Source organism: Narcine bancroftii, chromosome 9, assembly GCF_036971445.1.
Source record: "Narcine bancroftii isolate sNarBan1 chromosome 9, sNarBan1.hap1, whole genome shotgun sequence".
Lineage (NCBI taxonomy): Eukaryota > Metazoa > Chordata > Chondrichthyes > Torpediniformes > Narcinidae > Narcine > Narcine bancroftii.
Window position 1 is genome coordinate 123,888,231 of NC_091477.1, and position 27,394 is coordinate 123,915,624.

A 27,394-nucleotide genomic window follows, 5' to 3' on the forward strand; every position below is an offset into this window, starting at 1 on the left:
GGCCGCCAACATAATCAATGCCACTCATCATCTGTACACCTCTATCAGGTCACCCCTTATTCTCCATCCCTCCAAGGACAAAAGACCATGTTCACTTAACCTCATAAGACATATTCTCCAACCCACTGCAGTATCTCAAGGTCATATACATCTTCCATGTAATGAGGTGACCAGATTGAACACAATATTCCAAATGGGGTCAAACTAATGTCTGATATCATTGCAACATAACCTCATGACTTTTGAACTCAATCCCAAGGTTAATGAAAGCCAATACACCAAATACCTTCTTAACAACATGATCAACCTGTGCAGCAGCTTTGAGTGTCGTGTGGACACAGACCCCAAAATCTCTCAGTTTGTCTACTCCACACAGAGTCTTCTCATTGTATTCCATCTTCAAATTTAACTGACCAAACTGAACTACATCTGCCCCTTCTCAGCCCAGCACTGCATCCTATCATTGTCTCTCTGTAACCTCTGGCACCTTCCAGACCATCCACAAAACCCCCTACATTTGTGTCATTTCAAAACTTACTAATTCATCCTTCCACTTCCTCCTCCTGGTCATTTATAAATATTGCATGGAGAAGTGGTCCCCAGAACAGACTCCTGCAGACCACCACTGGTCACTGACCTCCATGTAGAATTTGAACCGTCTACAACCCCCTGTGCTTTCTCTGGGGAAGCCAATTTGGTATCCAAAAAGCAAGGCCTCCTTGGATTCCATGCCTCCTTCCTTTCTGAATGAGCATTGAATGGGCACCTTATCAAATACCTCACTGAAATCCATATACACTACATCCAGTGCTCTACCTTCATCAATGTTCTTCATTACATCCTCAATTAATTAAATCAGGCCCATGAGACATGACCTTCTCCTGACGAAGCCATGCTGACCATCCACTCTAAATGCTGGTAAATCCTGTCTCTTAGGATCTTCTCCAACTGCTTGCCTACTGGTTTATAATTTCCTGGGTTATCTCTACTCCATTTCTTGAACAGGAGAACAACATTTGCAACCCTCCAATCCTCCGGTACTTCTCCTGTCCCAGTGACGATGTGAATATTATCACCAGTAGGTCAGCAATCTCCTTCCTCACTTCCCACAATGGACTTAGGTAAATTTCATCTGGCTCTGCCAAGTTAACCAACTTCGTGCTTTTCAAAAGCCCTAACACTCTCTTTCTTAATTTCAGCATTCTCAACCGATTCAGTCTGCTTGTCTGTGAAGCAATGGTTGAGAGAGTTGAAATGGTTGGAAATGGTATGGGCAAATTTAAGGCTGGATCAAAGTGTGGATTCAGCACTCCCTCTCAATAACTGCTTAACAGGAGTGAGATGCTCTTGGTATTGCTACATGTACATAAGATGTGGTCCATTCCCAACACCTGTGCCCTGGTAGTCATCAGAGTAGTCTTACGGTTCATAAGGGGACCCAAGAAAGCAAGGGTTCAAAGAGTCACTCTGTACAAGTCATCAGACAACAGGGGCAAGGGTGTACACAATCACCCTCATCCTGATGACCATCTTCGTGTGTGGCTGCATCAGGCATGAAACCAAAGAACAAGGGCACCAAGTGTTGCTATGTGCTGAGGTTCTGTCTGGGGTGTTGCAAAGGATGGGCCTGGCCCTGATGCCATGCAATGGAGTAAGAAGTTGATTGGAGGAAGAAGCTGATTGGAGGAAGAGAGATCAGATGACCCAAGGAGTAGCAGCAGGTAGAATTTAAAAAGAGGTGAGGCAACAGCAAGAAGCTGATTGGAGGAAGACGCTGATTGGAGGAAGAAGCTGATTGGAGGAAGAAGCTGATTGGAGGAAGAAGCTGATTGGAGGAAGAAGCTGATTGGAGGAAGAAGCTGATTGGAGGAAGAAGCTGATTGGAGGAAGAGAGATCAGATGACCTGAGGAGTAGCAGCAGTTAGAATTTAAAAAGAGGCGAGGCAACAGCAAGAAGCTGATTGGAGGAAGAAGCTGATGGGAGGAAGAAGCTGATTGGAGGAAGAGAGATCAGATGACCTGAGGAGTAGCAGCAGTTAGAATTTAAAAAGAGGCGAGGCAACAGCAAGAAGCTGATTGGAGGAAGAAGCTGATGGGAGGAAGAAGCTGATTGGAGGAAGAGAGATCAGATGACCTGAGGAGTAGCAGCAGTTAGAATTTAAAAAGAGGCGAGGCAACAGCAAGAAGCTGATTGGAGGAAGAAGCTGATGGGAGGAAGAAGCTGATTGGAGGAAGAGAGATCAGATGACCTGAGGAGTAGCAGCAGTTAGAATTTAAAAAGAGGCGAGGCAACAGCAAGAAGCTGATTGGAGGAAGAAGCTGATGGGAGGAAGAAGCTGATTGGAGGAAGAGAGATCAGATGACCTGAGGAGTAGCAGCAGTTAGAATTTAAAAATAGGTGAGGCAACAGCAAGGAGGAAGAAGCTGATGGGAGGAAGGAGCTAATGGGAGGAAGGAGCTAATGGGAGGAAGGAGCTGATGGGAGGAAGGAGCTGATGGGAGGAAGGAGCTGATGGGAGGAAGGAGCTGATGGGAGGAAGGAGCTGATGGGAGGAAGGAGCTGATGGGAGGAAGGAGCTGATGGGAGGAAGGAGCTGATGGGAGGAAGGAGCTGATGGGAGGAAGGAGCTGATGGGAGGAAGGAGCTGATGGGAGGAAGAGAGATCAGATGATCTGAGGAGAAGCAGCAGTTAGAATTTAAAAAGAGGTGAGGCAACAGCAAGAAGCTGATTGGAGGAAGAAGCTGATGGGAGAAAAAAACTGATTGGAGGAAGAGAGATCAGATGATCTGAGGAGTAGCAGCAGTTAGAATTTAAAAAGAGGCGAGGCAACAGTAAGAAGCTGATGGGAGGAAGAAGCCGCTGGGCGGAGGGCGCCGCTGGGCGGAGGGCGCCGCTGGGCGGAGGGCGCCGCTGGGCGGAGGGCGCCGCTGGGCGGAGGGCGCCGCTGGGCGGAGGGCGCCGCTGGGCGGAGGGCGCCGCTGGGCGGAGGGCGCCGCTGGGCGGAGGGCGCCGCTGGGCGGAGGGCGCCGCTGGGCGGAGGGCGCCGCTGGGCGGAGGGCGCCGCTGGGCGGAGGGCGCCGCTGGGCGGAGGGCGCCGCTGGGCGGAGGGCGCCGCTGGGCGGAGGGCGCCGCTGGGCGGAGGGCGCCGCTGGGCGGAGGGCGCCGCTGGGCGGAGGGCGCCGCTGGGCGGAGGGCGCCGCTGGGCGGAGGGCGCCGCTGGGCGGAGGGCGCCGCTGGGCGGAGGGCGCCGCTGGGCGGAGGGCGCCGCTGGGCGGAGGGCGCCGCTGGGCGGAGGGCGCCGCTGGGCGGAGGGCGCCGCTGGGCGGAGGGCGCCGCTGGGCGGAGGGCGCTGAGCATCACCATAAAATGAGGATCTGTGGAGTGGAGTCGTCATTGTCAGAGAGGTAAAATGTTGGCTCAACACGCTTCAGTGAAACCAGGTAAGAGGTACGGGTAAGTGATTGTGTATTACTTATTAAACTGTTGACAGACTAGACAGGATGTCTGTCGGACTAGTGCTCTGTGGTGAGTGTCATATGTGGGGTTCCTGGGAAACTCCAAGCCTCCTGGATGCCTATATCACCACCAGGTGCAGCGAAATGCAGCTCCTTATGGTCCGTGTTAAAGAACTGGAGCTGCAGCTTGATGCCCTACTGCTCATTACGGAGAGTGAAGGGATAATCGTCAGGAGCTACAGTCAGTTAGTAGAGAGCACCCCTGTGGCTGACCTCTTAGCAACCTGTATATCATCCTGGATAACATTGCTGAGGATGACCTACAGAGGAGAACCATGGTGACCAGGTCTCTAACAATGAGTCTGGCACGGTGTCACAGAAGGTAAAGAAGCAGGTAGTTGTGATCAGCGATTCTATTCTGAGGAGGATGGAAAAGAGATTCTGCGGGGCTGATGAAGACACTCAGATGGTGTTGCCTCCCAGGTGCCAGGATACGGGATGTCTCCAAAACATACTGAGGAGAGAAGGTGAACAGCCATAAATCTTGGGACATGTTGGTACCAATGACATAGGGAAGATCAGTAAGGATGTCCTGAAGGGTGAATACAAGGAAGTAGGAAGGGAGCTGAGAAGCATGGTCATCTCAGGATTACTGCCTGTGCCTTATTCTAGTTAGGGCAAAAATAGCAACATCAGGCAGATAAATATGTGGCTGAGAAACTGGTGCTGGGTGCAGGGCTTTAGATTCTTGCATCACTTTTGGGGAAAGTACGACCTATACCACAGGATGGAGTATCTCTGAACCCAAAGGGGCCCAATATCCTGGCAGGCAGGTTTGATAAGGCTGTTAAGGAAGATTTAAACTAATTTTGTAGGGTGATGGGAACCAGTGTGTCAGAGCAGATGAAGGGCAAAATCAAAATAAGCCAAGGATAATGTGCAGCAAGAATGACAAGCTGGTGATGGTCTAAAGGTTTAAAAACTGAAATGCACGGAGCTCTGGAAACAAGGTGGACAATCTTGCAGCACCGTTACAGATTGGGGGCTACAATATTGTGGCCATGACTGAGTCGTGGGTGAAGGATGGGTGTCATTGGGTGCTGAATGTCCAAGGATACATGGTGTATCACAAGGATACGAGGGAGGTAGAGGGGGTGGTGGGGCTCAGCTGGTAAACAACAATATCAAATCACTGGGAAGAAGTGACATAGGATCAGAAGAGGTAGAGTCCTTATGGGTTGAGTTAGGGAATGGTAAAGGTAAAAGGACCCTAATGGCAGTTATTGTATATATAGGCGTATATGGGAGCTGGAGCAGAGCAGAATCATGGACTGAGTGGTTGGCACTGAAAAGAGATTGGAAGTGTTCTGACCATCGGTTGAGGATGGAGATCTTGTCGCTGAGGAGGACTTTGCCGTCTGTGCTGCGCAGCGGGCTTTGGACTTGGGGTGAGGGGCCGTACACAGCCTTTCTTTGGCTTGGCTTCGCGGACGAAGATTTAAGGAAGTCGCCAATGTCTGTGCTGAGCTGGGTTCGTTTGGCGAGGATAGTCCACCACTCATTTTGGATCTCCCGGAGTTTGCGCTGAAGATGGCTGCATGCGCGACGGAAGGCTTGTTTCTTCTCTGGCCATGACGGCTTTGTAAGGTGAGCCTGGTGGGCAGCTCGCTTCTTTGCCAGCAGCTCCTGGATTTCCCGGCTGTTTTCGTCAAACCAGTCCTTGTTTACTGCCAAAATGTTTGGCCTGGAAGTCAGCCTGAAGAAAACTGAGGTCCTCCATCAGCCAGCTCCCACCATGACTACCAGCCCCCCCACATCTCCATCGGGCACACAAAACTCAAAACAGTCAACCAGTTTACCTATCTCGGCTGCACCATTTCATCGGATGCAAGGATCGACAACGAGATAGACAACAGACTCACCAAGGCAAATAGTGCCTTTGGAAGACTACACAAAAGAGTCTGGAAAAACAGCAACTGAAAAACCTCACAAAGATAAGCGTATACAGAGCCATTGTCATACCCACACTCCTGTTCGGCTACGAATCATGGGTCCTCTACCAGCATCACCTACGGCTCCTAGAACGCTTCCACCAGCATTGTCTCCGCTCCATCCTCAACATTCATTGGAGCGACTTCATCCCTAACATCGAAGTACTCGAGATGGCAGAGGCCAACAGCATCGAATCCATGCTGCCGAAGATCCAACTGCGCTGGGTAGGTCACGTCTCCAGAATGGAGGACCATCGCCTCCCCAAGATCGTGTTACATGGCGAGCTCTCCACTGGCCATCGTGTCAGAGGTGCACCAAAGAAGAGGTACAAGGACTGCCTAAAGAAATCTCTTGGTAATAAAAGTTACAGAAAAGTGAGTATAAAGGTGGAAAGAAGATGGCGACAAAAAAAGAAAAGTCGAAAGCAACGGTAAGAAGAGAGGAAGAGAAGACAAAGGAGGAAAAAGGTGAAGGCCTTACCTGTCCGAAGAGGCCCGCTGCGGAGAGAGAAACCCGCTCCCTCAGGTCGGTAAATAATGGACTACAAAAATGGCTCGCAGAGCCGAGTAAAAGTGCGCAACCGCGCATGCGCGAAGTTTCGCGCATGCGCGATGCGAATGAAAAAAAACACACCGACGGGAGGGGGGACCAGCTGGGGAGTCGATCTCCACAGCCGGCAACGACAGCTGCAGAACACCTGCAGCAAGAAGAGACCACAGAAGACAACAGAAACAAGAAAGAAGAGGAGGAAAGGGCAACAAAGAAACAACAGATGGCCAACCCAGAGGAAGAAGAAGAGGAAGAGTATGGTGAAATAGAAGAAGAAAAGAGAGGCAAGGTAAAGGATATACTTGCTCTTATTAGAGGATACATGGAATCATTTAAAGAATGGCAAACACAGGAATTTAAGGATTTAAGAAAAAGAATAAACAACACAGAAGAGAAAATAAATAAAATGGAGATGACCTTAACAGAAATGGGAAAGAAAATGGACAAGATGGAAGAGCGGGCAGTAGCAGCAGAAATGGAGGTAGAAGACTTAAAAAAGAAATTGGAGAAATCTAATAAAAAAACTAAAGAGACACAAGAACTACTAGCTCAAAAAATAGATACAATGGAAAACCATAACAGAAGAAATAACATAAAGATAGTGGGCCTTAAGGAAGATGAAGAAGGCAAGAATATGAGGGAGTTTATAAAAGAGTGGATCCCTAAGACCCTAGGATGTCCAGAACTACAGCAAGAATTGGAAATAGAAAGGGCACATAGAGTATTGGCCTCTAAACCACAACCACAACAAAAACCAAGATCTATTGTAGTAAAATTCCTAAGATATACTACAAGAGAAAAGGTACTGGAGAAGACAATGGAAAAAGTAAGAGAGGGCAACAAACCACTGGAGTATAAAGGGCAAAAAATCTTCATTTATCCAGATATAAGTTTTGAACTCCTAAAGAAGAGAAAAGAGTTCAATACAGCAAAGGCGATTTTATGGAAGAAAGGGTATAAATTTATACTAAAGCATCCAGCGGTATTGAAAATATTTATTCCAGGACAACAAAACAGACTATTCTCGGATCCAGAAGAAGCACGAAAATTTGCAGAACAATTACAAAAATAGACTGAGGGAGGAAGACGGGTAATGAGAGTTAAGATGATCACAATTGATATGTATGTGGGTAAAGACAAAAATAGACTGAGGGATGAAGACGGGTAATGAGAGTAAAAATGATCACGATTGATATGTATGCGGGTAAAGAGGTAAAAGAGTGAATAGAGACAAGGAGCATACGTGAATGTATCTGTACTTAGAGGAAAATATAGATAGTATAGACAAGAATTAATAAGGGAAGGTAATGGAATAGAGAGAATAAGGAGGGAATTAAAAGAGTGACCTTTGTGACATATGAAAAGTGAAATCTTTTCTGGGGAGGCGGGGTGGGGGGAAATAGCGGTCACGGCAAAATCAGTTGACGCTTGCGAGTGGATTCGCAAATCCAAATGGAGAGGGGAGATGTGGTTGTCCGACAAGGGATAAAGGACAACTCAGGAGGTGAATGGGAGATTGGGAATAAATAAGATAGAAATAGGAGAATAAGGAAAATGTTGGATGTTGTAGGAATGTTGTCTTATAAAGAGTTGAAAATAAGAAAACAGAAATGGAAAAGGAGGAAAGGTAATGATGGAAAAACGGAAAGAGAAGATAAACAAAATATAAAAGGGCTACGCTGAACTATATGTCTTTAAATATTAATGGAATACATAACCAAATTAAAAGGAATAAACTACCAAATTTAAATGAATAAATGTATTCCATTAGAAAAAATAACATATTGGTTAAGAAATAATATTGAAATATTCGAACAAGTATAGGAGCCTTACATTAAATACAATAGCGAAAACCTACCGGGGACAAACATTACCTAAGTTGATGGAAGGAGAAGGAAAGAAAAGAATGGACTCAGTAGAATTTCTGGTGTAATTTTGTTGAATGACAACATTGTCTGACTGGATTAATGCAACCTAGATTGTATACCTAAAATGGATGAGAGGGGGGGTGGGGGGGTGGTTTGGGAGGAAAGGGGGGGGGAGAAAAAGTCACTGTATATGTGTGAAAAAGAAATTGTGTATATCATGGCTAATGTGATTTATGGTGTGAAAAATAAAAAAAAATTAAAAAAAAAAAAAAAAAAAATCTCTTGGTGCCTGCCACATTGACCACCGCCAGTGGGCTGATATCGCCTCAAACCGTGCATCTTGGCGCCTCACAGTTCGGCGGGCAGCAACCTCCTTTGAAGAAGACTGCAGAGCCCACCTCACTGACAAAAGACAAAGGAGGAAAAACCCAACACCCAACCCCAACCAACCAATTTTCCCCTGCAACCACGGCAACCGTGTCTGCCTGTCCCGCATCGGACTTGTCAGCCACAAACGAGCCTGCAGCTGACGTGGACATTTACCCCTCCATAAATCTTCGTCCGCGAAGCCAAGCCAAAGAAGGCGTATATGACAACCCTTGAAACCCTCAAAAAGCACTCAAAAATCTGGGTCCTCTTATACGCCAGATACAAAAATGAGACCTTAAATTCAACTCAAAAACAAGCTGCTCAATGTAGATTCAGCGTATAAGATGACCCAAACCACCCCAAAAAAACCCCAACCTAAATAAATTTTCTCAAATGTCCTTGCAGCAGGCAGAGTTGATAGGTTTCTTGGCCACTTCTATTACTTTTAACTTCAATCTCGCTTCATACTTTCATCGTTTTCCTGGAGGCTCCATGCCCAACAGCTTAGTCAATGCGATTTTGGAGGGGGGGTGTCGTCTTGAACACTCGATATATGATAAAACCATCAAAGTGAGGCTGAAAATGAGGACCTGTCTTATCTGAAGGTTGACTTAAACGGTATATACAGGCCTCCAAACACAGCCAGGATGTAGATTACAAAATACAACAGGAAATTTAAAAAACTATGTCAGAAGGAGAATGTTTCAATAATCATGGGGGATTTTAACATGACAGTAGATTGGGAAAGTTAGGTCAAGTCACCTTTATTTGTTGTTCATGCATTGCATGGTAAAGGCGAGATAGGGTTTCCCCAGGACCATGGAGCAGATTTATGTAAATATCTTCATTGACCTGATGTCACGCTCACAGATCAAATGGACCTTTGTCCGTATCTAACTTGAAAGGAATATTTGTTCCATTTTTATGCAATGACACAAGATAGAAGAGACACCGTAGAAGAAACTGCTCTCAGTGATGCACGTTTCATAGGCAGAATGGGGCAGGAAGTGAAGTGTTCAGTCAAATAAATCGACTGTCTTTGCATACAAATGGAACAAATGTGAGCGTGACATCAGGGCAATGAAGATAATGCCATACATCCATACAAATCCTGAACTGCTCAAAGCCTACAATGGACAGAGCATTGACACAAAAGGTGTATGTAAACTCAAGGTGAAAGTTTTGGTCCACAAATTATAGGAAGGATATCAATAAGGTAGAGAGGGTGCAGAGAAGGTTTACGAAAATGTTGCCTGGATTGCAGTATCTAGAATATGAAGAAATCTTGAGTTGACTGGGACTTTATTTATTGGAGCGTAGAAGGTTGGGGGGGGGGGGGGTCGGTTTGATAGAGGTATATAAAATTTAGGGGAATAGATAGAGTAGATGTGAATAGGTTCTTCCCCTTGAGGGTAGGTGAGATTGGAACAAGGAGTCATAAGTTAAGGGATTGGGGGAAAAGTTTAGAAGTAACATGAGGGGAAACTTCTCCACTCAGAGAGTGGTGGCTGAGTGGAATGAACTTCTGGAAGAGATGGTTGCAGCAGGGTCAATTTTGTCATTTAAGAGGAGTATGGATGAGTACATGGATATGAGGAGGTTGGAGGGTTATGGGCAGGGAGCAGGTAGGTGGAACGAGTGGAGTTCACTTAAATCAGTGTGAACGAGAAGAGCTGATGTGGCCTGTTTCCATACTGTAATTGTTATATGGTTATATAACCATATAAACGGGTCAGATACAGCAATGAGCTCTCTGAACCCTTCTCCATTAACAATGGCGTGAAGCAAGGATGTGTTCTCGCACCAACCCTCTTTTCAATCTTCTTCAGCATGATGCTGAACCAAGCCATGAAAGACCCCAACAATGAAGACGCTGTTTACATCCGGTACCGCACGGATGGCAGTCTCTTCAATCTGAGGCGCCTGCAAGCTCACACCAAGACACAAGAGAAACTTGTCCGTGAACTACTCTTTGCAGATGATGCCGCTTTAGTTGCCCATTCAGAGCCAGCTCTTCAGCGCTTGACGTCCTGCTTTGCGGAAACTGCCAAAATGTTTGGCCTGGAAGTCAGCCTGAAGAAAACTGAGGTCCTCCATCAGCCAGCTCCCCACCATGACTACCAGCCCCCCCACATCTCCATCGGGCACACAAAACTCAAAACGGTCAACCAGTTTACCTATCTCGGCTGCACCATTTCATCAGATGCAAGGATCGACAATGAGATAGACAACAGACTCGCCAAGGCAAATAGCGCCTTTGGAAGACTACACAAAAGAGTCTGGAAAAACAACCAACTGAAAAACCTCACAAAGATAAGCGTATACAGAGCCGTTGTCATACCCACACTCCTGTTCGGCTCCGAATCATGGGTCCTCTACCGGCACCACCTACGGCTCCTAGAACGCTTCCACCAGCGTTGTCTCCGCTCCATCCTCAACATTCATTGGAGCGCTTTCATCCCTAACGTCGAAGTACTCGAGATGGCAGAGGTCGACAGTATCGAGTCCACGCTGCTGAAGATCCAGCTGCGCTGGGTGGGTCACGTCTCCAGAATGGAGGACCATCGCCTTCCCAAGATCGTGTTATATGGCGAGCTCTCCACTGGCCACCGTGACAGAGGTGCACCAAAGAAAAGGTATAAGGACTGCCTAAAGAAATCTCTTGGTGCCTGCCACATTGACCACCGCCAGTGGGCTGATATCGCCTCAAACCGTGCATCTTGGCGCCTCACAGTTTGGCGGGCAGCAGCCTCCTTTGAAGAAGACCGCAGAGCCCATCTCACTGACAAAAGGCAAAGGAGGAAAAACCCAACACCCAACCCCAACCAACCAATTTTCCCTTGCAACCGCTGCAATCGTGTCTGCCTGTCCTGCATCGGACTGGTCAGCCACAAACGAGCCTGCAGCTGACGTGGACTTTTTACCCCCTCCATAAATCTTCGTCCGCGAAGCCAAGCCAAAGAAAAAAGAAAAGATATAAAGAGTACCACCTCAGGTTCACAGTAGTCCCAGATAGACATTAATCACTACTGGGTGACAAAGCATGTGACTTAAGCCTAGTCAAAAGGGTCTACAACATTAACAGCACAAATGCACAGATCAGTGTAGAGGAAATGCTTAATCAATTTCCCGACATCTTCAAGGGGCTTGGAGTTCTACCATTCACCTACAAGATACAGTTAAAGGAGGACACAGAGCCTGTAGTACATGCCCCAAAGCAGGTTTCAGTGCCACTAAAAGACAAGCTCAAGCAGAAACTCGACCAAATGACATCACTAGAGGAGCCCACAGAATGAGTGTACTTAATGGTATGTGTCAAAAAGAGGAAAGGTAACCAACGTGTGTGCACGGTCCCCAAAAGATGAACTCCAATATAAAGAGGGAAAATTATCAGATTCCAACCAGGGATGAAATTACAAGTGAGATGGCCGGTATAAACTTTTTCACCAAATTGGATGCATCCCAGGGCTTCTGGCAATTGAAACTGCATGAAGATAGCACAAAATACTGCACATTCAATACACCTTTTGGCCGATACTCCCGTTTAAGGATGTCTTTTAGAATTTCCTTATCTCCTAAAGTGTTCTACAGGACAATGGAGTACATCATGGAAGGCATAAATGGGGTACGTGTGTTCATAGATTACATGATCCTAAGGGATCCACACAAGCATCATAATGAGAAGTTCATCAATGTGCTACAACGCATCCAGAAATATGGATTAAAGAGGGCAAAATGTCAGTTTGGTGTCAAGGAAATCACCCTTCTGGGAGATAAACTGTCAGAGGCAGGTGTAGAACCAGATAAGAGCAAGGTGAAAGCAATTTTAGAGATGCCCAGACCCACAGTCAAAAAAGCCAGAACTGTTGTTTATTGGCCAGGGATATAAATGCTGACATTGACAGGGTGGTTTCAAGCTGTGAGACCTGTTTAACATCACCCTAAGCAGACAAAGGAACCCATGATCATAACTGATGTAACAGCAGAAGCAGGGCAGAAAGTTGGAACTGATCTGTTCCATGTGGATGGAAATAATTGCTTGGTGCTTATTGATTATCTATAAACTATCTGGAGATGGCATGACTTCCTGGCATGTTGCGGCTTGTATGATCTAATACATAAAATTGATCTTTTCAAGACATGGAATTCCTCAAATTGTCTACAGTGACAATGGACCATGCTACAGTTGTAGAGAATTCCAGAACTTCGCAGAAGAGTATGATTTGCAGCATACGACTTCAAGTCCTCTGCATCAACAGTCAAATGGCACAGCAGAGAAAGGAGTTCACACAGTTAAATAGTTGCTCAGGAAAGCACTGGACAGTGGCTGAGATCCATATCTAGCTCTGAGTTACAGAGCTTCACCACTTGAACATGGCATGTCACCCACTAAACGTCTGATGGAATGTAGACTGTGCACCACACTTCCCTAGTCTGCAGACCCAAACAAGAACTGAGATGTTGAATGGAAACAAAGCACCTGCAATGGAGACCAAAGCAAACTTTGGAAAGTCAACGAGAAGCTTAGGGCCACTGGCACAACCTAACACAGTGAGATTCAGAGATTCCAACACGTGGAACAAAAAGGGCCCTGTTCTGGAGGAAGTAAATCCACGATCCTACACAGTCAGAACAGAGGAGGGTCAAATACTGAGGAGGAATCAAAAGAGCCTGCTGAAAACAGAAGAGACACTAAAGAACAGACAAATGCAGAGGATTCAGCCTACAGAGCAACAGAGGAAACACCACCCATGCTAGACAGTAGTGGACCAGCAGAACCAACACAAGCTCCTGCAGAGCTGACATAAGCCCCCACCCTTATTGGAATATGGACATGCAAAGTTGTGCCCTGCTGGAAAAAAGAACATAATCTTAGAAAGAAATATGACCTGTTTGTTAAAATATGGCAACCTTATCTGAATCATTCTGGCTTAAGGATATAATTAACTTCCCTGAAAAGGTTTAAATAATATAGTTAGGCTAATAGCGTTGAATTCCTAAAATCAAGATATGGACTAATTAATGAAGGCTGCTCAAACACCCCTTTTTTTAATGTTAGCATTTGGAGGGGGGTGTGAGATTTGGGCAATCATATGAGACTCTAATTTTAAATACTATTTTTATAATATAAGTAATAATCTATATGTCTTGGATAAATTAAAATAAAATAATTTTTAAAAATTATGAGGACCAGGAAACTCTTAAACACTTAGAGAAAGAGGCTATCAAATAATATCAAAGAAGATAATATAAAGGGCAAAAGAGAGACAAGAGTCAACATAGGACCATTGGAAAATGACTCTGGAGGAATTGTAATGGGAGACAAGGAGATGACAGAGGACCTGGATGAATATTTTGAATCAGTCTTCATGGTAGAAAACATTAGCTCATGGAATTACAGGAAGGATTCTAGCATGAGAAGAATACTGGTTAATAGGCAGGATACAGAGGACCTGGATGAATATTTTGGATCAGTCTTCATGGTAGAAAACATTAGCTCATGGAATTACAGGAAGGATTCTAGCATGAGAAGAATACTGGTTAATAGGCAGGATACAGAGGACCTGGATGAATATTTTGGATCAGTCTTCATGGTAGAAAACATTAGCTCATGGAATTACAGGAAGGATTCTAGCATGAGAAGAATACTGGTTAATAGGCAGGATACAGAGGACCTGGATGAATATTTTGGATCAGTCTTCATGGTAGAAAACATTAGCTCATGGAATTACAGGAAGGATTCTAGCATGAGAAGAATACTGGTTAATAGGCAGGATACAGAGTGGTATAAGGGTGATCTGATTTGGGTTGGTTGCCTGCTAGTAGTGGTGTTCTATAGGGGTGGGTGTTGGGACTGCTTCTTTTTGTATATAAATGATTTGGATAATGGAATAGATGGCTTTGTGGCTAAATTTGAAGATGATGACAAAATAGGTGGTAGAGAGACGTGGATAGATGAGGAGAACGGGCAAAGATATGGCAGATGAAATACAATATGTGAAGTGGATGGTCATGCACTTTGGTAAAAGAAATAGATGGGAAGACTATTATTTAGTTGGGGATAAAATTCAAAATTCGGAGGTTCAAAGGGCCTTGGGAGTCCTTGTGTAGGATACTCTTAAGGTTGATCTCCTGGTTGAGTCAGCAGTGAAGAAAGTGAATGCCATGTTGGCATTAACATCTAGAGGACTAGCATACAAGAGCAGGGATGTAATGATGAGACTCAATAGGGCACTGGTGAGACCTTACCTGGAGAACTGTGTACAGTTCTGGGCATCTTATTTGAGAAAGGATGTGCTAGAATTGAAGAATGCTCAGAGAAGATTTACTGGAATAATACTTGGAATGAAAGGGTTGGCATATGAGGAATGTTTCTTGACTCTTGAACTGCACTCGTTGGGTTACAGAAGGATGAGGAGGACTTCATAGAGACATTTTGAATGCTGAAAGGCCTGATGTGATAAAGTTGTTTCCCATGGTAGGGGAATCTAAGACAAGAGGCCACAATTTCTGGATAAAAGAGCATTGATTTAAAACAGAAATTTATTTTGCCAGAGGTATGATGAGACTGTGGAACCTGTTGCCACAGGCGGCTGTGAAAGCAAGGTTGTTGGGTGTATTTAAGACAGAAATTGACAAGTATTTGATTAGTCAAGGCATCAAGGGTAATGGAGAAAAGGCTGGGGAATGGGGCTGGGTGATAAGGATTCTTTTCTTTGGCTTGGCTTCACAGATGAAGATTTATGAAGGGGGTAAATGTCCACGTCAGCTGCAGGCTCGTTTGTGGCTGACAAGTCCGATGCGGGACAGGCAGACACGGTTGCAGGGGAAAATTGGTTGGTTGGGGTTGGGTGTTGGGTTTTTCCTCCTTTGCCTTTTGTCAGTGAGGTGGGCTCTGCGGTCTTCTTCAAAGGAGGTTGCTGCCCGCCGAACTGTGAGGCGCCAAGATGCACGGTTTGAGGCGATATCAGCCCACTGGCGGTGGTCAATGTGGCAGGCACCAAGAGATTTCTTTAGGCAGTCCTTATACCTTTTCTTTGGTGCACCTCTGTCACGGTGGCCAGTGGAGAGCTCGCCATATAACACGATCTTGGGAAGGCGATGGTCCTCCATTCTGGAGACGTGACCCACCCAGCGCAGCTGGATCTTCAGCAGCGTGGACTCGATACTGTCGACCTCTGCCATCTCGAGTACTTCGACGTTAGGGATGAAAGCGCTCCAATGAATGTTGAGGATGGAGCGGAGACAACGCTGGTGGAAGCGTTCTAGGAGCCGTAGGTGATGCCGGTAGAGGACCCATGATTCGGAGCCAAACAGGAGTGTGGGTATGACAACGGCTCTGTATACGCTTATCTTTGTGAGGTTTTTCAGTTGGTTGTTTTTCCAGACTCTTTTGTGTAGTCTTCCAAAGGCGCTATTTGCCTTGGCGAGTCTGTTGTTTATCTCGTTGTCGATCCTTGCATCTGATGAAATGGTGCAGCCGAGATAGGTAAACTGGTTGACCGTTTTGAGTTTTGTGTGCCCGATGGAGATGTGGGGGGGCTGGTAGTCATGGTGGGGAGCTGGCTGATGGAGGACCTCCGTTTTCTTCAGGCTGACTTCCAGGCCAAACATTTTGGCAGTTTCCGCAAAACAGGACGTCAAGCGCTGAAGAGCTGGCTCTGAATGGGCAACTAAAGCGGCATCGTCTGCAAAGAGTAGTTCACGGACAAGTTTCTCTTGTGTCTTGGTGTGAGCTTGCAGGCACCTCAGATTGAAGAGACTGCCATCCGTGCGGTACCGGATGTAAACAGCGTCTTCATGATTGAGGTCTTTCATGGCTTGGTTCAGCATCATGCTGAAGAAGATTGAAAAGAGGGTTGGTGCGAGAACACAGCCTTGCTTCACGCCATTGTTAATGGAGAAGGGTTCAGAGAGCTCATTGCTGTATCTGACCCGACCTTGTTGGTTTTCGTGCAGTTGGATAATCATGTTGAGGAACTTTGGGGGGGCATCCGATGCGCTCTCGTATTTGCCAAAGCCCTTTCCTGCTCACGGTGTCGAAGGCTTTGGTGAGGTCAACAAAAGTGATGTAGAGTCCTTTGTTTTGTTCTCTGCACTTTTCTTGGAGCTGTCTGAGGGCAAAGACCATGTTAGTAGTTCCTCTGTTTGCGCGAAAGCCGCACTGTGATTCTGGGAGAATATTCTCGGCGACACTAGGTATTATTCTATTTAGTAGAATCCTAGCGAAGATTTTGCCTGCAATGGAGAGCAGCATGATTCCCCTGTAGTTTGAGCAGTCTGATTTCTCGCCTTTGTTTTTGTACAGGGTGATGATGATGGCATCACGAAGGTTCTGAGGCAGTTTTCCTTGGTCCCAACAAAGCTTGAAAAACTCATGCAGTTTGACATGCAGAGTTTTGCCGCCAGCCTTCCAGACCTCTGGGGGGATTCCATCCATACCTGCTGCTTTGCCACTTTTCAGTTGTTCAATTGCCTTATATGTCTCATCCTGGGTGAGGACCTCATCCAGCTCTAGCCTTAGGGGCTGTTGAGGGAGCTGGAGCAGGGCGGAATCTTGGACTGAGCGGTTGGCACTGAAAAGAGATTGGAAGTGTTCTGACCATCGGTTGAGGATGGAGATCTTGTCGCTGAGGAGGACTTTGCCGTCTGAGCTGCGCAGCGGGCTTTGGACTTGGGGTGAGGGGCCATACACAGCCTTTAGAGCCTCGTAGAAACCCCTGAAGTCGCCAATGTCTGTGCTGAGCTGGGTTCGCTTGGCGAGGCTAGTCCACCATTCATTTTGGATCTCCCGGAGTTTGCGCTGAAGATGGCTGCATGCGCGACGGAAGGCTTGTTTCTTCTCTGGACAGGATGGCTTTGTAAGGTGAGCCTGGTGGGCAGCTCGCTTCTTTGCCAGCAGCTCCTGGATTTCCTGGCTGTTTTCGTCAAACCAGTCCTTGTTTTTCCATGAGGAGAAGCCCAGTACCTCTTCGGTGGATTGCAGTATGGTAGTCTTCAACTGATCCCAGAGGGTTTCAGGGGACGGGTCTGTGCGGCGGATTGCATCATCGAGCTTTGCTTTGAGGTTTGCCTGGAAGTTTGGCTCATAATTAAATGGCAGAGCAGACCTGACAGGTCGACTGGCCTCCTTCTGCTCTTGTATTTTGTGAATGCCTCAGTCAGTTGGACTTTGTCACATCATCTCTCCTTCTGGAAATGTTTTTCCAGACCAACACCTTTGACCACAAGTCCATCCGCCAGTGGTCAGCATAGAATGTCCTGCAGACAAGGTTTCAACGGACCCGATTGGATGGTTCCCTGAACAGACCATTCAGGACATCTGGCAGAATGTCCCATTGCCAGGGCTAACAAACAAGCACCAGGACATGGCCTGGCTGCAGATGAGAGAAGCCCTCCCAGTGTGATCCTTTCTGTACCCCTTGAACATCACCCGCTATGCATATTGACTGCAGTGGAGTAGGGACTGTTGTTTACCTCTTACAGAATGCAGATTCCCCAAGAGTGTGTGGAGAAGGGTGCAAGGGGCCTTGTCACGGTTCATCTCTAGCATCATTGTGACAGAGGACTCTCTGATCTATGGGCTATTCCAAGGGATACACGCATAATCAGACATCCAGAACTACTGGAAGACAATAACTCGATGAAAGATGCACTTTGGTCTGCTGAAATGGTGGTGATGAGGGACTTGTGGAGGGAGCAATCCTTGGGGGGGAAAAGATATGTCTGGTGGAGGGATCCCATTGTAGGTGATGGAAATGTAATACTCCACTTGCGCATTGAGACCTTTTCAAAACTCACCCCCACTGCAAGGATCTGATGACTTTCAAGATCCAACTGCAGAACTAATAACCAACACTTCAAGATCATGAATTTACATGAATCCCACCAAATGTTTATTCTCTAATTATAAGAAGGCACCACTGGTGAGGCAGGTTATTGATAACAGTCAGAACACATCTCCTACTCTGCTCACGCCCAGTGCTACTCCCAATCACTCATTACCCAGCACTAAAAACGGGGAACATATTCATTAGTTGAGAATTGGTCCTGGTTCTGAAAATTGCTGCTATCTCAGAGCTGATAGAACAGCATATTTTTAATTATTTTGTGAAATCTAAAGTCCTGCAATTATTGCCGCCCCCACCGCCTCCTTGAGAAGGCTGGGCTGATCACCTTCTGGCTGAAGGGTGTTCAGGATAGTGAGTTCCAGGAATAATGGAACCATCTTCCACCAACTCAATCACCCACCACATCCTGAGGAGGAATGAGATCACAGGCAGGAGGGTCCCACAGGAATGAAGCTCCAATTTGTCAATAGTCTCAGTCTGGCAGCACATGAGACCATGAACAGACATTTCAACAAGGGAAAAGGGTAGGGAATTGAGCTGGGTGGCCACTGAGAGATCGCTGCTCTTGTGGTGGACAGAGCTGAGGTTCTCAATGAAGTGATTTGCCAGTCTGCGTCCAGTCTCTCCGATGTAGAGGAGACCACAACCAGATGCAGTAGACGATCCCTGCAGATTCACAAGTGAAAATTTGCTTCAGTCGAAAGGACTTTTTGGGACCCCCGAATGGTGGTGAGGGAGGCGGTGTGGGCGCAGGTGGAGCATCTCCTGTGATCACAGGGGTAGATGCCAAGGGAGTGATTGGTGGGAGGGAGGAGTGGGCAGGAAATGGTCCCTGTGAAAGGCAGAGAGGGGAGGAGAAGGGAATATGTGTCTGGTGTAGGATTATGTAATAGGTTGTGGAAATGGCAGAAGACATTGGATGAAGAGGATGGTAAGGTGAGGACAAGGGCATTCCGCATGTAGGAGTGGAAGGGCCTCACTCCTGGTTCAGCCATTAGGAGTTAACTAGCAGATGAGAGGTGGTTATTTCTGCCAACAGCATACTCTGCAGCCTAGTTAAATATAATTGAAGTGGCCCCAACCCCACATCACAGAGAACTAATCAGAATGACAAATACGCCATAGAATTCAGCTAATAAATGTCGGTATTTGCTGGGCGTTCTCTCCTAAATCAACACCCACACCAACATTCTACTCATTTCAACTTCCAACAAAATCCATTAGTTACGGGAAAGGCTGGTCAGTGGAAGATTAGCCTGAACCCAGGGCTGGCACTTCTCCACCCCCCAGACCCCCAACCCTACAACCATTTTCTCCCTGCCACACTACCACCTCCCTGTAATCCTCAGACCTGTATTCACTACCTCTGCATACCCCACCCCACTGACGCCCCCAGCCAACCCATACACCCCTCCAACCTTCCACTGACCCTTTCACCCCAGTGACCCATACACCCCAGTGACTCACACACTCCACTGACCCCCCACCAACCCATACACCCCTCCCACCCCCACTGACACATAAACCCCTCTGACCCCCCACTGACCAACACAACCCAGTGACCCATACATCCCAGGAACCCCCCACTGACCCACACACCCCAACAACCTGACCCAAACACCCCACTGAACCCCACCAACCCACAAACCCCACTGACCCCTCTCTGACCTACACACCCCAATGACCCCCCACTGACCCATACATCCCACCGACCCACACACCTCTCTATCTGTTCCTCCCTGGATCCGGCAAGGTACCTGAGCCTGCCGGTTTGATCAGTTAAATAGTCCATGAGATGCAAACTGAAGAAACTTAAGGAATTATGTGAATTTTTCTTTTAACAATTTGTTGTGTGATTTAGTTCTGCACCATTAGCCTTGTGCTGGTATCTGGGTCGGTGGGGACCTGGGACCTGGGCAGGGCCCTGGTTTGATGGGGCTGTACCATTAATATTCACCAGAAACATGATACAGGACTCCCACATGGTTTGACCGACAGATAGGAGAATTTTACACTCCTTGCAATTGTACTCTGTGTGAGAAGCTTTATCCGAAGATAACTGAAACAATTTGATTGGAATTGATAATCAATTTTGAATATAAATTGCTGGTTTGTTTTAATTTTTAGAACTCCATATCAGTGCACAAACACATTAGAATGATCCAGCCTGGCATGCTAGTTCCATTTCATTGCCTAACAACACAGACCCATACCTCATCATTTTATTCAGTCTCAGCTCTGACATCAGCAAATCAATGAATTAGATTTCTCATCTTCGTAAGATTCAGAATTCAGCATGGAAAAAGGGCATTTAATCTGTCTCATCCAGGTCAACGAAGATACCTTCTTAAGCTGCTCCCAATGGCCTGCTTTTGGCCCATACCCCTCTAAACCCTTCCTCTCCATGGACCTGTTCAAATGTCTTTTAAACATTGTAATTGTAACTCCCTCTCCTGCTTCCTCTGGTAGCTTGTTCCACAGACCCATCAACCTATGAAAAATATGCCATAAAATTCTTCCCTTCTCACATTAAGAGCATAAGACATAGGAACAAAATAGGCCATTCAGCCCATTGAGTCTGCCCCACCATTTAACCAGGAGTTGATCCATTTCCCCTCTCAACCCCACTACCTGGCCTTCTCCCCATAATCTTTGTTGCCCTGGCTAATCAAGAACCTATCAGTCTCTGCCTTAAATCTATGCCCTTTGGTTTTAGACTGAAGAGGGTAAACTTCCCAAAATGCATCACTCTGCATTTGTCTGAATTAAATTCCATCTGCCATTCCTTCACCACTTTCCTTGTCAATCCAGATTATAACATTAGACATCCTTCTTCAATGTTTTCTCCACCAGCAACTTTGATGTGCAAACATACCAACGATGCCACCTTCATCCTCTACCAAAACATGAATATTTACGCATCAGTGGGACTGATCTCTGTGACACGTCTCCAATCTGAAAATGTCTCCACTACCAACCTGACACCTATCACCATGAAAACTTTGGTTCCAGATGGTTAGAACACTCTGAACTCCATGTGATCACACCCTCGGGACCATCCGACCATGCAAGACTTTGGTAAAAGCATTGCTGAACTCCATGATGACAACATCTACTGCCCTTCCCTCTCATCCTCAACAAACGAGAGGTCTCTGACTGTGGGCCAAACAGTGGGTCAGAAGGTGCCATTATTTCTGCTCCATGGCACGCGGGGATTCCTGGGAGGAATGTTTAAAATGCACGAGTGTGTAAACAAGTAAACAGTTTTCCAACTGGACGCCTCTCAAGTCAGACTCCTTTCTCTCACTGCGACACAGCGTGATTACACTACCCCTCACAATCTGCTCTTTTTATTTCCCCACTGATGCACGATCAATCACACAACGACTGAAGTTACCGAAACTGAAGGCTTTTATTTGCAGGAGATGGACAGGATTCCTGTGTTGGTCGCTCACACTCACCCAGACTTGAACTGGGGGCAGGCTTGTGGCATGACAGCCTTTATGGGGAAGAAAAGGGAGGAGTCACGAGCCGACCAGTGTGAGCAGGGTCAACCAGGAAAGATTATGTCATTTACATTTAACAAATATGTACAATAGTGTATCACCACACCCACCATTGTACCAGTCACCACCAGCGCCTCTGGCAATGCATTCCACAACTCTCTGTGCAGAACTTATTCCTCACATCTCCCCTAACCCTTTTTTCCATTGTTAAATAGGTGTTCCCTGGTATTTGCTATTGTTTCTCCAATCCAGGCAACATCTTGGTGAATCTCCTCTGCACTCTCTCCAAAAGCTTCTACATCCTTCCTGTAATGAGGTAGACAAAACTAAACACAACTCAAGAAGACCAACACACCAACTGCCTTCTTAGTTATTCCAGTAACTTGAGCAACAAGATTGACAATCTTTGCACTTGACTCCAAAATCCCTCTGTTCTTCCACACTCTTAAGAATCCTACCATTAATCACATCTTTCGCTTTCAAGTTCAACCTTCCAAAATGTATCACTTCACACTCATCCAGACTGAACTCCATCCACTACAACTCTGCACCCTGTTGTAATCTACAATAACCTTCAATGCTATCCACAATGCCATCAACCTTGGTGCCATCTGCAAACTTACTGACCCCACCCTCTACTTCTTCACCCAAGTCATTTCTAAGAATCACAAAGAACAGGGGTCCCAGAACAGATGTCTGTGGAAAGCAGCCATAGATCCCACATCTCATGACTTTCTGAAAGAGGCAACCGTGAGGAACCTTGTCAAACACCTTTCTAAAATCCATGAATACCACATCTACTACTCTACCTTCATCAATTTCTTTTGTCATCTCATTGAAAAACTAAATTTGGCTCATAATGTATGACCTGCAAAGCCATGCTGGCTATCTCTGAGAAAGTTATAATTTTCCAAATGCTTGTAAGTCCTATCTTTTACAATCTCTCCAATAGTTTCCCCACCACTGTTGCAAGTTCACTAGCTTAAAATTGCCAGGATTCTCCCTATTACCTTCCTTGAGCCAGGGGTCTACATTTGCCATCAATTTATTTATTAATTAATGTAATTTATAGCAATTTTGGACCTGCGATGCTGCTGTAAAACAAATTTTGTGACCCATGTTCATGTGACAATAAATTCTAATCTGATTCATCCTCTATCCTTTGATGCCACTCCTGTGGCCAAGGCGGATGAAAAGATACTGCCAATTCTCCCTGAAGATGGAGGCACAGGAGAACAAGGTGTTCTGAATCTGTACCTTCTTTAACCCAGGCTTTGGAAATAGGAGAGGGGAGTTTCTCCTGCCCTTTGTAAAACATTTGTCAGGCCACAGCTAGAGAACAGTGTCACCACACAAAGGAAGAATGTGACTATATCAGAGAGGAGTTTGCCTGGCTATTGCCTGGGATGGATTGTTTCAGTTCAAAGGACAGTAGGGATTTGTTTCCTTGAATCAAAGGAGGTTGCCACAGGGCATCTGATGGAAATCTACAAAATTATGAAGGGCACCGATAGGGTAGATATTGGGAACATTTTCCCTATGATAAGGATGTTCAAAACTAAAGAGCATAGGGCTATGGTTCCAGCTCAAGGGATTACACTGCCCAAGTCCACCCATGTGACCAATTAACCTTTCAACCCCATATGTGTTTGGAATGTGGGAGGAAACTGCAGCACCCGGAGGAAATCCATGCGGTCCCAGGGAGAAGGTAAAAATTCCTTACAGGCAGCAATGGATTTGAACCCGATTTGCTGGTGCTTAACAGTGTTGCACTAATCACACTGTTCCTCCGTCATCTGAGGGAAATTTCTTTCCCCCAGAGGGTGGTTAGAATCTGGAGGGAGTGGCCTGAGAGAGCGGTGGAGACAAGAATCCAGGAATTATTAAGATGAGCACTTGGATCACCAAGACATAGAAAAGGTAACTGGACAGTCCATACAATGGTGGAAAAGGTTCTTGAGACTCTTCTAACTGAGGCAGACAGAGAGTCAAATTGTTTGGACACAGCTTCAGCTTTGCACCAGTTGTGATCACCACATCATGGCCGGGGGTGATGGGGCTGGAGGAAGATTGTAGCAGGTTTACCTGGATGTTGCCTGAATCAAATATAGTTGCCATGAGGAATGAATGGATAACAATAGCAGGACTGGTGGAGCTGCCACTAGTGTGAACCCAGAAGGCCAGGGAGCAGAGACACAGAGTTGCTCCCCCCATGTCCTACTGCTTGGTTCTGATGCCTGCAACTTTATACAGGTTTTAAATGGCCTGGTAAAGGAGCTGACAGACTTTTTAAAAATCCTGTGACTGTGGGGTGTGTGCCCAAGATGGTGGTGCCTATTCTGGGCAGTGTACCACGAGGGGTTGCAGATTCCAGGGAGCAGTTGACTTGGGCAAGGCATCAGAAATAGGGAGAGCACCCTCCTCCCCCTGTTGGGAAGGGGAAGTATGGGAGACAACCCTACAGGACGATGGCCATGGCAGCAGACCAGTAAGGGGCTCAGTGCTCTAAGGACCCATGCAGTCTGTGGGCTGTTGTCGAGTGGCTCATGGGAACCACGTATTGGAACCAGGATTTAAGAAGGTGCTGAGGGCAAGAAGGGCCTCACATGGGGCTCGGGCACTGAAGGCTTCCTGATTGTATCAGTGGTTTGGATCTGAGGCTCGGGTTGGCAGTGGTTTGAACTGATCTATGAGGCTAGAGGAGCTTTGGAGGTGAATCCAAGGATACTCAGTGCCTCTGAAAGGACTATCTTTTGCTTTTCTTTCTGCTATTGTTAGGGACGCTGGGTAAAGCTCATTGCAACACTTTGCCTTATGATAGGCAGAATTTGAAGTACAGTATATTATGTACAGGTATATTACAGTTTTATGTATTATTACATGACAATAAAAGGAACCGTTGAACCTTTTTGAACATCTGCTCCCTGATGGAATAGAAAAAACTGTGGGAAGATTTATTGGAGGCAATAAAAAGGTTGTGAGGGGTCAGGATAAAGTGTTTCTCTTAACAGAGGGGACAACATCAGGGGCACCTGAAAGGTGCTGGAGGCAGAGACCCCATCACATTTGGACACCACATGCATGTGTACCTGAGGACCAGTGAGCTGTAGAGTTGGGCTGAGATGAGGCATGGGCAAACATAATGGTCTGTGTGGCTCCTTCTACGTTGTCAATAACCTATTTCTGCCCCCATCCCCCCCATTCTCCCCCACCCCCATCTTCACACACCCTTACCTGTCCCAACCACCACATAAATTCCAAGGAGCAGCCCATCATTTCTAAACAGGAACACATTCTGTTGAACCAGTGGCAATTATTTAGCATGTGTGATGCTCCAGTGTGTAACTACCACTCAGGAAAGCATTGAAGGAATTTTATTTGGTTCTTCACTGATAACAATCTGCAGTTATTAAAGAAAGTTTGTCAATAAAGCATTAAATCTGCTGACGCAGAATAGAGAGAAGGTCAACAGAACTTGTTCTGGTTGCAAGTTGCACGACAGAATTTAAATATGATTAATTTGCAGAGATCTGTAGAACAATTAAGTTGTGTCAGATCAAGCAAAATAAACAAAATTCGGCTTTTTACATATTAGTACAAAATATTGATGCAAATTGTATTGAATTTGAACAGGAGAGCACAGACCTTCAACCACCATCTTGTCATCATCCACTCCTCCCATTACCAGGGTAATAATGTCACACACTACAGGACATGTAGGATTGGGGCTAATGGATGTGCAGGCAAATAATTTACACCAAGAGTGGTAGGTGCCTGGAATGGGCTTGACAGGGTTAGTGGTGGAAGCAGAAATGATGACTACCTAAATTCCATCAGTGTGTGAGCTTTGGCAGCAGAGATCAAGTTCCTTGGCATGCATAGCATAGAATCTCACCTGGTCCCTTAACACCAGCTCCATAACCATCAGTGCCTCTACTTCCTGCGAAGGCTGAGGGAAGTCCATCTCCTACCTTCATTTCTCTATACATTCTACAGAGGATGTATCGAGAGCATCCTGTACAACTGCATCACCGCCTGGTTTAGAAGCTGTACCACTTTGGACCGTAAGACCCTGCAGAGGATAATGAAGTCAGCAGAAAAGAGCACTGGGGAACCTCTTCCTACCATGAAGGACATATAAACACTCAATGCAGGTGAAAGGCAATAAAAATTGTGAAGACTCCACACACTCCTCATGTAAACTTTTCGCTCTTCTGCCATCAGGTAGGAGGTACCGTAGAACTCAGGCCCTTACATCCAGATTGGGCAACAGCTTTTTCCACCAAGCCATCAGGCTCCTGAACTCCCAGAACATATGAACATAAAGCACCTTGGCACCGGGGACTCTTACAGTATATGTCTTAATATTTAATATCTTATGTGTCTCACTTCTATTTTAACTTAAATCTGCTCTGTGGTCCTGAAGAAATGTTATCTTGTCTTTACCATACGAACATGGTATGAACAACAAATAAAGGTGACTTGAGTTTCAGAGGCTTCTAGATAGAGCCATGAATGTGCATAGAATGGAGAGATATGGATCAGATACAAGTAGCAGTGTTTTAGTTTAATTTGGCATCATGGTCAGCACAGAGATCATGGGCCAAAGGGGCTATCCTGTGCTGCACTGCCCTACATTCCACATTCATAGTTTTCCCCCTTGTGTATTGTGGCTTCTTTGTGTTTGACCACTCCCTAAGAGACAGTGTTCTGCATTTCCACCACAGTTAGCATAACCGTTCACTCAATGGTGTGACAGCTCTATTGACCTGAGTTCAAATCCAGCAGTGTCTGTGAGGTATTTGTATGTTTTCCCTGTGACTTGCAGTGTTTTCCCCAGGTGTTCCAGTCTCTTCCCACTCTCCAAAATGTTGGTGGTTGGTAGGCTAATTGGGTGGTACAGTTTTCAATGGGTGGAATAAATTTTACAGTGATGTATCATTATATTTACAAATTATTAAAATTTTCCTCTGTGTGCAGAGTTTCCTCTCTCTGCTGTGTGTTGAGGTGTAGCCAAACTAGGGCATGCATGGAACATGGTAGGGCACTGAGTGCAGAAAGAACTTGGAGATCTGGGAATACAAATACATAATTCCCTGAAAGTGGCATCACAGATGGACAGGGTTATAAAGAGAGCTTTCGGCATCTTGGCCTTCATAAATCAAAGTATTGAGTCCAGGAGTTGGGATGTTGTAGTGAAGTTGTATAAGACATTGGTGAGGCCAAATTTGCAGTATTGTGTGCAGATTTGGTCACATAACGACAGGAAAGATATCAATAAGATAGAAAGGGTTTAGAGAAGATTTACTAGGATGTTGCCGGGACTTGAGGAGCTGACTGACAGGGAAAGGTTAAATAGGTTATGACTTTGTTCCCTTGAGCATAGAAAAAAAAGAAGGCGACTTGGTACAAAATATTAAGAGGGGTATCGACAGAGTAAATGGAAGCAAGCTTTTTCCACTGTGGTTGGTGAAGCAAGAAGAAAAGGACATGGGTTAAGTGTTAAAGGTTACATTTGGGGGAACTTCACACGGAGTGGTGATAATATGAAATGAGCTGTCAGCTGAAGTGGTGAATGTGGGCTCAATTTTGACATTTATGGAAATTGTATAAGTACGTGTATAGGAGGTAAGGGTGCAGGGGGATATGGTCTGGGAATATCAATGGCAGAGTAATAGTTTAGCACAGGCTAGATGGGCCGAAGGAATGTTTCTGTGCTGTAGTGTTTTATGGTTCTATGTAAGGTGTAAGTGGCATCTCCTTTAGCTATGAGGTATGGGGTGGAGGGGTTACACAACAGCG

General features: G+C 45.9%; 1 long non-coding RNA gene across 1 annotated transcript; it reads left to right on the forward strand.

Moving 5' to 3' along the window:
• The first annotated feature begins 3,450 nt into the window (after window positions 1-3,450).
• On the forward strand, window positions 3,451-21,363 carry LOC138742780 (uncharacterized). Its single transcript, XR_011344398.1, has 2 exons — window positions 3,451-3,984; window positions 20,940-21,363. It is a non-coding gene; the product is annotated as an uncharacterized lncRNA (long non-coding RNA).
• The last annotated feature ends 6,031 nt before the right edge of the window (window positions 21,364-27,394 follow it).